Consider the following 10,897-nt stretch of genomic DNA (forward strand, 5'->3'; position numbering starts at 1 on the left):
TTGTCGCTGTATTCCGCTCCCTGTGAACACCTAATGAATACGTATTGAATTACTCATTCCTTCATTATCGTTTGAGCTCACACTCTCCTCTCTTTCACTGGATGAACACCTAAAGCTGGTGTGGACGGACGGTTGAGAACTCAGGGAACGTTTCAGTTTCAATGTTGTCACATTTTCTTTATTATATTCACATTAGGAGACCCCTTCTTAACAAATTAGTCCAAAAGTACAGTTATTATTATTCGCCTCATTTGTCTTTGTGCGTGACAAACATTAGATACTCTTGGCGCCTTCGCCTGGTTGAGAGGTGCAATTACAACATTTCCAAAAGCTACTCCCTTGGTCTCAGGTTGGTGCATAAGTAAAAGGCAGCAGCAATTCTAGGGACTTTGGAGGGAAAGAACCTGGAGGGGGCACCAGTCCGCCATGATACCAAACCACACTATGCATACATACAGGTAATAGTAATGTCATGAGGGAATTTCTGATCCTGCTGTCGTCTACTGTACATCTGGTAGAAGCCAAAACTGCTTCAGAGCATCAACAGTTCATATTCTGTTACCCCTAAAATAGTATTTTACAACAAAAGCCACTTGAAATATATATATAAGGTTGACTATCCAGCTGCACATGTTCTATACATATACAAAAATCTTAAACGAAAACATTTAATGTATCTATTCTTTGAGAAGTTTCCCCACATATCATACAACCAGCATGTCAACTGGAGGAGGTTTCAATGGAATCTGACCATGGCGCCCCAAAGCCTACATCATCAGACGTTCATACAAGACAATGACGAGCTTGTTTTATGATTTGTATTCTATAAATGCAAATCATAAATGCATTTATGGGCTGAGCTTCATACAATTATGAAAATATTTTCCTAAACGTGAAACAACTTTGATATAATTAAAATTGAGCAATGCTTAATCTTCACCTTTGCTTCCAAAGTCAGATGTTGAGGATCCAAATCCAGTCGCTGTCGATGAACCAAAGCCACTTGAAGGTGTGTGTCTCACCAAAGCAGTGCATGTGGCGGAAATATCTGCTATTTATTATCTAACCTTTGTACAAACACTAGATTAATAAAAGGTTGTGTGACAAAAATTATGAAACACAAGCCTCTTGCCGAAGAAATACTCCAACCTGAGCTCTTCTTGAGAGAGATCGGTGAAACCTGTGATCAAATTTCTCGTTGATTGATATGATAAACACGCCATGCACAACAGGAGTTGTCGTCACAAATGACGTCAGAAATCATGTGATGAACTTGTATTCGGTACTGACCAGATAAAGGTGCCTTGGAGTTAGAATAACACGAGGCACCACTGGTGCGAATTCTCCCAGATCTCCATGTCAATCTGAATGACCTCCCTGGGTGATCATGACACAGGCATCACATTAAATTAACTTCTAACGGCAGGAGGACATTCAGTTAAACACAAGTAGACTTACAGTTTTTTGTCATGATCTTCTTCACCAGCGTTTTTTCCTCCTCCTCCTCCTCCTCCTCCACCTCCACCTCTGCCCCAGCCATTTTCTCCTCCTCCTCTGCCCCAGTCATTCCCCCCTCCTCCTCCCTAGGCCCAGTCCGCTCCTCCATGTCCTGTTCTGAAAAGCGTGAATACCAAAGGTAAACAATGTTAATGAAGTGGTAAACCGCTGCAGTTATTCTTTTCCTCAATATTGTAGCACTTCTATCTGCCCACTGGTAGCATGGCTGTCCTCCTCTGTTTCTCTGTCTTAACAGTGTTGAGATATCTATGTTTCTCTGTATCTTGTGACTATATTTTACCTGTATCCTATGAATAATTTCAGCTGCATAGTCCATATTAAGCTTATGCTACAACTGTTTCTTTTCTTGGAAGGATGTCTATCTTTTTGACTCAGACGCAGGGTTTGCACAACAGGCACGGGTGCTCAGGAAAGAGAGACGACATGCCAGAACTAATACAGAGAGGTGCTTCATAAAACGTGGTTAGAAAAAGATATGAAATCCTCCTCTGTGTCTAATCTGCTGTAGCAAACTCCCTGTTTGCCAAGGCCACAGTAGTGGGACACCTGGTCGGTTGAATTTTCCCTTACAAGTGATGTGCTTGCAAAAAACTGCACTTTGAGGAAACAGTATACATCTGGCCAATAACTGAATTCCCTCAAAGAAAAAGACCCGCCTCTGTGCTGAACCCTGTGTCTTGATATATACTGTGGACTTAGGATGAGTGTGGGCTTCTTCTCGACATGATCCAGTGAGCCTGGTGACGTGTCCGGCAGAACCCCAGAGACTCTCTGTAAGTATTTCATTGTTTTACAATAAATGTTCAATTTCCAGAACTTCATGTATAAGTGTCTAATTATTCCTTCTCAAATCCTGGATCAACCAACACGTTTGTCCAATCGCCGGAGGCGAGGTCAAGTTTAGTGCCTGGCGACGACAACAGCCACAACAGTGCTTTTTAGTGTGTGATGGTTGTGTTCTCATCAGAATTGAGGATTAAGGATAGAGAATGCCAGGTGTGGTACAAACTGTAAATTCTCCTGGCTGGAAAGTAGGTATTATTAAGACGACCTTTTAATTCATGTGAATGATGAGAAATTGTGCATACAATGTTTTATTGAGAAGTGCCCCTCAAAGTTACTTTCCGATGCATGATCATTGTGCAAAATGGGCAGTGCCAGTGACTTCTTCCTATGGCTTTAGCAGCACAAAAACATGGCACCACAAATTTGTCTGAAAAGAGAGAAGCCTGTTAACCCCGAGTATGCACCCTACATTGCTTTGTGCGTGTGTAAGATACAGCAGCTTCCGTCTAGTCTCGACCAATCCAGGAACCTCTGTCACCCCCAGTATATCGATATATAAACAATGTGCGCACTTTGTCTAAGGGCCATTTTTCCTGTGCAGCTTACTGTGTAGGATCAGTGGTCCATGCATGATCATTTGCTGGACACCGCAGTTTCCTGACCTGTGACCTCTGAATAAACCTGCTTAATTTTAACTTGAGAACGACGACTCCTGCCTTTGATTTCCACCCGCAACAGTTTAGATTCATGGCCGTGGCCTATTGCCCTAACCCTATTTTTAACCCATGCCTAAACCTAAGTCTCCTCTACTATTGCCTAAACCTAACCCACGTTCTCTCTGCCTAAAACCTAACCATGGATCCCGGACCTAACCCTAACCACTATGGACCTTTGACTAAACCCTTCTAGCTTGAGAACAACAGTATCATAGTCCAGATATTCTGTACAACATATTATCCAAATTACACTAATCAAAAAGAATAACTACAAACATATATATATATATATTGATTTACTCACAAGAACAAGAAAGAAACTCACAAATCACAAAGACTATTGAAAAAAAGACAATTCGTGGATGTTACGAACTAGTAATAAAAACATGATGGATCACAAAAAGAATACATGGATGTAGACAACTCAAATAAACACCAAGGAAATAAATTATATATAATTTGATATGTAAGTTAAAACAATCACAGTTTATCTATAGGAAATTCAATTAAAATCACAAGTCACAGTTCAGTTATAAAAAAAAGACAATTCGTAGACATCACGAAGTAGTAATAACAACATGATTTATTACAGAAACAATACATGGATGTAGAAAACTCAAATAAATAACATGTAATTTGATATGTAAGTTAAAACAATCACAGTTTATCTATAGGAAATTCAATTAAAATCACAAGTCACAGTTCAGTTATAAAAAAAAGACAATTCGTACATGTCACGAAGTAGTAATAACAACATGATTTATTACAAAATCAATACATGGATGTAGAAAACTAAAATAAATAACATGTAATTTGATATGTAAGTTAAAACATTCACAGTTTATCTATACGAAATTCAATTAAAATCACAAGTTACAGTTCAATTATAAAGAAAAGAAAAATTCGTACATGTCACGAAGTAGTAATAACAACATGATTTATTACAAAATCAATACATGGATGTAGACAGCTCAAATAAATAACATTTCATTTGATATGTGAGTTATAACAATCACAGTTTATCGATAAGAAATTCGTTTAAAGTCACAAGTCACAATTTTATGTAAAATAGAATATAAATAAATAAATATATCACTTAAGTCCGATAAAATATAACGTATTCATAGATACACAGAATCATTAATGATAATATATCTAAGTAAGTTTATTTTTATTCAGTTATAGAATTAAATGACAACAGTGGAATAGACAAGGGGGAGGAGTCTGTGAGGGGCAGCCTATAAATAGAGGAGCCCTCAGTCTCCTCATTCACTCTGGCTCTGAACGTTGTAGTGGAAGGACCTCACAGCTCAAATAGAAATATTTAGCTTTGTCACGTGCCTAATAAGACTTGAAGAAGACCCAAGAGGATTGAATGACAATTTCACATGTTTTCAGTTTTTGATTTTATTTTCAGTTGGTTTCATTGAGTTATTGTGTGTTTGATTTTATTTCATGCAAAAGACAATGGTTCCAAGTTGCATTCTGCGTTTTCTCAAGTATTCTCACAACCCCCGAGTTCTTTTAAAAAGATTACATGTACCACACATGTCGTCCCTGGTGTCTTCTATTTTTTCTTTACAAGCGAATCATCTCTTCTATAAAACGGTCCAGCTCTCTCTGAAGGTCTTTGAGCTTAGACTCTTGCTCTTTCTCCTGGGCTTACAACTAAAACCAGTGAAATCACTAGTGCCTGTTATAAGAGAGAAAGCTTCAACAAGTTTACAGAGAACTATTTCCCCAAATAAGTTTTCAGTGTGTTATTACACCCTTATTACAAATTATATTTCATTATATAATTTGTCATTGACGGAGAGCCAAGGAGGCTGTACAAGCAACTATAAATAATCAATAAGTAATGAAAAAACACAATCTCACATAACTAAAAATAGGTTACTCTAACTAAAACAATGAGGGATGGACTACAGTGAGATACGGGGCCCCTGGGGGAAGGACCGTGCGTCTTCCGCCACCTCTAATATGAGGCGGTCTCAGTTCCCCTACCCTAACCGGCCAGTGCCTCCTCCAGGCCCTCGCTACCTTGGTCATCAGTCCAGAACTTGGATTCCCCTTTGGATTTGAAAACTCCAGCAAGTATAATAACCCCAAAGTATGCAAATAAATGGGTTTGGTCCATCTCATTCCAGCTTTCTACGAAAACACGCTGTCCCTCCAAATAAGTGCAGAATGATTTACGTAATGAAAAGTTCGTAAGAAGGCTTGATGTCCTGCACATGAGTCACTGCTATCCGTGTCTGCCCTGGTTGCATCCTTATTACATTGGTAGCCATGCGATTTCATCATTTTTTGACATCCATATATTGGCTGCTGATGGCCTGACCTGGATTTGGGACTGGCTGCAGATGAACTTTTTACGTAGCTGGCTGATGGTCAATCTCATCCTCTTCTTCAAACTCACTGTCAGACTCTGAATTGATAGAAACAGGATCTTCACATTCTCTAAACTCTTCCCCTTCATTGTCTTCCAAAGATTTTCTCTCTTCAATTGTGTTCAATTTCTAATTAAGTTCAAGAAATAGACCTCAACACTGATGAAAAACCTTGTTTCAATTCGTTTTTTCCCATCATATCTTGATTGTAAATGATGTTTCTTTGTTTAATTGCATTTTATCACAAAAAAACGAAAAGAACTTTTATTCGTAAAAAAACAAATGCGGATATCAAGATAAAATTGTGTGGATTTCTGTACTTCATCTTGACAGTATAGGAATGCCTGTAATATATTTGTAAAAAGTTTGATTGATCCATGAGTGAGAAACTCACTGAAAGATGGTGACATGATGACAAATTTCAAAACATTTGAAACAATTCTGTCACTGAGAGAAAATTCTGAAATGTTTCACATTGGATCTACCGAGATATGAAAATGTTGTCATTGATTATTGTGAACATTGGGAATCAATTTATCGAGAATTTCCAGTATCTGTTGACAGTAACACAGTTTGATGCACTGTGGGCTCTGTGTTTATTGTTATATTTTTTATTCGTAACATCCTCAAGGTCAGACATGAGTTTAATCAGCCACATCCACATTGCAAGAAGGTAACAGCCCTTTAAAAAATTTGAGGACATTCTTCATATACTTCTTTCGGGTACTAATTTCAGCATCACCTTGGGTTCGTTTATCAGTGCAAGAGATTTTCTCACCGCGACCACCTCTTGCCCTTTCAGGTGATGGCTCAGCTTTACTTGTGTTAGCAGATGAGTCATATCTTTCTTTTACCCCTACTACACAAGTTTTATTGCCCTTTGCATTGCATCCTGCCAATCGGTGAACTCGTTTTCTCCCAGGGGCCGATGGCATGTCGGGATTTGAGACACACTCACTAGGAAAGTTCTTCATGGTCATGAAATGATGTCGCAGAACTTCGCTGGGGTTGATTCTTTTTTTGCATGGAGATGCAGCATCTGTTTCAGGAGGCTTATGAAGGCCTGCGTGTCCTCATTTTCAGCCGCACCTGGGCGAGTCACCACAATTTCATCGAGACTGGCAAACTGCCCGGGCTTCTGAATCGTAGAGGATGCTATGGCAATGTTCCTTCAGCCTCCACAATTGTTTTTTGATATATTTTGTCTTTGTAAAAAACACATTGGTGTACCTTCCAGAATTCAGCAGCTTGTCATTGGGCTGACCATTTATCTGTACCAAGTTCTTCATTGCCTGATATCTGCAAGAACCTAGATTATACAAACATGTGCCGAGGTACAGGTATGCCACAATGCAACCAAGAGCCCATATACAGTGCCTTGCATAAGTATTCACCCCCCTTGGACTTTTTCCCATTATGTACTGTTACTAACTGGAATTCAAATAGACTTAAATAAACTTTTTCCCGTTTGATCAACAAAACATGCATAGTACTTTGGAGGTGCAAAATAAATGTTATTGTGACACAAACAATAATGAGAACAAAAAAGTTGACATCTGTTGGGTGCATAAGTATTCACCCCCCTGTGTCAATACTTGGTAGAACCCCCTTTCGCTGCAATTACAGCTGCAAGTCTTTTGGGGTATGTCTCTACCAGCTTTGCACATCTAGAGATGGAAAGGTTTGTCCATTCTTCTTGGCAAAAAAGATGAAGCTCAGTCAGATTGGATGGAGACCGTCTGTGAACCGCAATCTTCAAGTCTTGCCATAGATTCTCTATTGGATTGAGGTCTGGGCTTTGACTGGGCCATTTTAAGACATTAACATTCTTTAATCCAAACCATTCCTTTGTAGCTCTGGCTGTATGTTTAGGGTCATTGTCCTGCTGGAAGATGAACCTCCGCCCCAGTCTCAAGTCTTTTGCAGACTGCATCAGATTTTCTTCAAGGATTTCCCTGTATTTGGCTCCATCCATCTTTCCCTCTATTCTGACCAGTTTCCCTGTACCTGCTGAAGAGAAGCATCCCCACAGCATGATGCTACCACCACCATGTTTCACTGTTGGGATGGTGTGCTCAGGGTGATGGGCAGTGTTGGGTTTTCGCCACACATAGCGTTTTGCATTGAGGCCAAAAAGTTCAATTTTGGTCTCATCTGACCAGAGCACCTTCTTCCACATGTTTGCTGTGTCTCCCACATGGCTTCTGGCAAACTCCAAACGGGATTTTTTATGGATCCCTTTCAACAATGGCTTTCTTCTTGCCACTCTTCCATAAAGGCCAGATTTGTGGAGTAGACGACTAATAGTTGTCCTGTGGACAGATTCTCCCACCTCAGCTGTGGATCTCTGCAACTCTTCCAGAGTAACCATGGGCCTCCTGGTTGCTTCTCTGATTAATTTTCTCCTTGTCCGACTCTTCAGTTTGGGTGGACGGCCTCCTCTTGGTAGGTTTGCGGTTGTGCCATATTCTTTCCATTTTCTTATGATGGATTTTATGGTGCTCAGAGAGATGTTCAAAGCTCTGGATATTTTTTTATAACCTAACCCTGCTTCATATTTCTCCACAACTTTATCCCTGACCTGTTTGGTGAGCTCCTTGGTCTTCATGATGCTGTTTGTTCAGTAATGATCTCCAACCAACTCTGAGTCCGTCACAGAACAGGTGTATTTATACTGAGATTAAATTGCAGACAGGTGGACCCTATTTACTAATCATGTGACTTGCAAATGTGACTTGTGAATGCAATTGGTCGCACCAGATCTTTGTTAGGGGTTTCACAGTAAAGGGGGTGAATACATATGCACTCAACACTTTTCAGATTTTTATTTGTAAATAATTGTGAAATCCATGTAATATTTCCCCCCACTTCCAAATGATGCACTATTTTGTGTTGGTCCATTACATAAACTCACGATGAAATAAATTTTAATCTGTGGTTATACCATGACAAAATGTAGAAAAGTCCAAAGGGGGTGAATACTTATGCAAGGCACTGTATATCCATGGCCTCATTCAGAGGAAGTCCCAGCATGACTTCAGTGGCCCTGAAACCAATAATCTGGAAATTATGTCCAGTTTCCAATTCGGAGACCCGAGTAGCCATGCCAAAATCAATCAGCTTCACCTTTGAGGGCTGTAGCTGTTGATCCACCAACATTATATTGTTTGGCTTGATGTCTGCATGTACCAGATTTAGGCTCTTCAGGGCAGTCAGAGACACCAACAGCTGCTTTGTGATCGCTTGAATCTCAGACAGAGGCCGCCCCTTGCCCCCGGACATTCCAATCCAATCAAACAAAGTCTATTCCTCTCTTTGTTAACATCTCCTTAACAGCCAGGTCCTCTCCTGTTGTTCTGGATGCTGGTTGCACCTAACAGGTCGTCACGGAACACTTGGTCTGTGCTGAAAAACCGGACATACACTAACAGCTGAGCATTGTCACACACATCAATGGACTCATCCACAGCTATGCCTACACATGGTGCCTTATGCATTGCTTCATCTAGCTGGGTTAGCACATCCTCAGTTAATAGTTCTCTTCTCTTTGTGGCAGTTGATGCTGACATGGGTATTTGTTTTATTTGATCACAAAGCTCTTGATTTTGTTTTCCATCAAGAAGTGTTTCAGCAACTGCACTCATGCATTCCTTGACAACCCCTCCATCAGTAAATGGCTTTTTGTGTTGACCCAAAATCCAAGCAACTCTGAGGGAACACTCATGAGCACGTTGTTGGGCAGTGAATGAGTGGCTCAGGATCCTGGTGGACTGATCATATTGGGCTCTGAGACCACTTACAGGGTTCGTACGGTCATGGAAAACCTGGAAAAGTCATGGAAAAAAATATTCTCCCAAAAGTTTTGGAAAAGTCATGGAATTTTGTTATATTTATATTTTCATGTTGTTCATTTTAGGGATGGGCATAATTAATAGACGATGAGTTTCGTCGATGACATTATTTTTTCATGGATGAAAACTATTGCATGTTCGCTATGCGGCAGGACGTCGGAATATCCGAGTTGCCTTGAACGCAGCACAGCGATGATGTTAGCATTTGGAGAAAGCAGCCCGGAGCTAACCTGCGCTGCTCGGCTTCATGTCTGCACACCGACCGTCAGTCCACCTGGAGGGGAACCCGGACAGACCCGGGTCTGTGTCAGGGGTTCCGGGAGTTAGGGTGTGACAATAACTTGACTGAGAGGGTGAGAACAGTCATATTCAGCTAGCTCCAAACGGGGCTTAGTTTTGAGTACAGCAGCGCATATTTTCAAGTGTTACCAGTGAACAGATCCCGTTTAACTGCCACAAGAGTTGTTCATCTTCGAATAAAGATCTCAATGAGGAAACACGCTTTGTTTTTTCTATTTTCACTGCATTTTAATATAGCCTATAAATAGTGAATATTAATATGAAAATATTAATAATTAATCGAAAATCGTTCGTTAATTCTCCCAACGATCGATTAAGACCAATTAATTGAATGCCCATCCGTAGTTCATTTACGCTGAGTTTTAAATAATTCATATGCTTTTAAAGAAATACGCTAAAATATAAGCAGGCATACTTGGGTTTGTGTAATTTAAAGTATACTGTATGCCTTGGAATTGTCATTGTTAGTTTGAATACTACATTGTCACTTTTTCGCGAATACACCGAGATTTTCACAAAATGAACTTGAAGGGAAAATTTGCGTATTTCTAAGCAAACTCTGACCCATGCGTACAAACGTTTTGGAGACGGGAAAGTGGCGATGCAGACATGAGGTGTTGAATTGAAGCAGATTATTGATCCACTTCGTCATTTACATTAAAACCAACATCTTAGTTTTGCTCGCGCGACATATCTGCTCCACCCGAGCCTTTTAATTAAAAAATATATAAAACAACTTACAGCAAATTACGTTCATATTCTATTTAACAGTGGAGTTACAGAGCCGAGTCATTAATAGTTTTTAATAATATCTTCTATAATATCTTTAGTACTTCCTTTCACAGCAGTGAACGTGACCGTGCCACAGAGCGCACGGAGCGCACAGGAGATCACTTATAAGAAATGAAGACACTTTCCAAAAAATATCCCAGTGGAGGTAAGGATCCACAGATTTCCGATTTGGTCCGATTCTCTAAATAAATAAATACTGCCTTGACAGTGGTGCGGGGATCTGCGTGATGTGTGCATGCCAATGGAAGGATGAGGAGGAAGAGAAGGTTCAGTGATTTCCAGGGTTCCCACGGTACCTGGAAACCATGGAAAACATGGAATTTATTTTTTCATTTTCCAGGTTTAGAAAAGTCATGGAAACTGAGCAAAAGTGAACACTTCCATGGAAATTGAAACAGTTATCCTGGAAGATTGTATTGGATGATGTGTAAAATAGTAATAAAATGAAACTATTGAGCACAGAATTAAGATAAGTTTATAAAAACCCTTTACATGTGAACAGCTCTTACTGTAGATAGAAATGGATGATCCCATGTTGTAGAAC

This window comes from Pleuronectes platessa, chromosome 18 (assembly GCF_947347685.1).
Source record: "Pleuronectes platessa chromosome 18, fPlePla1.1, whole genome shotgun sequence".
Classification (NCBI taxonomy): domain Eukaryota; kingdom Metazoa; phylum Chordata; class Actinopteri; order Pleuronectiformes; family Pleuronectidae; genus Pleuronectes; species Pleuronectes platessa.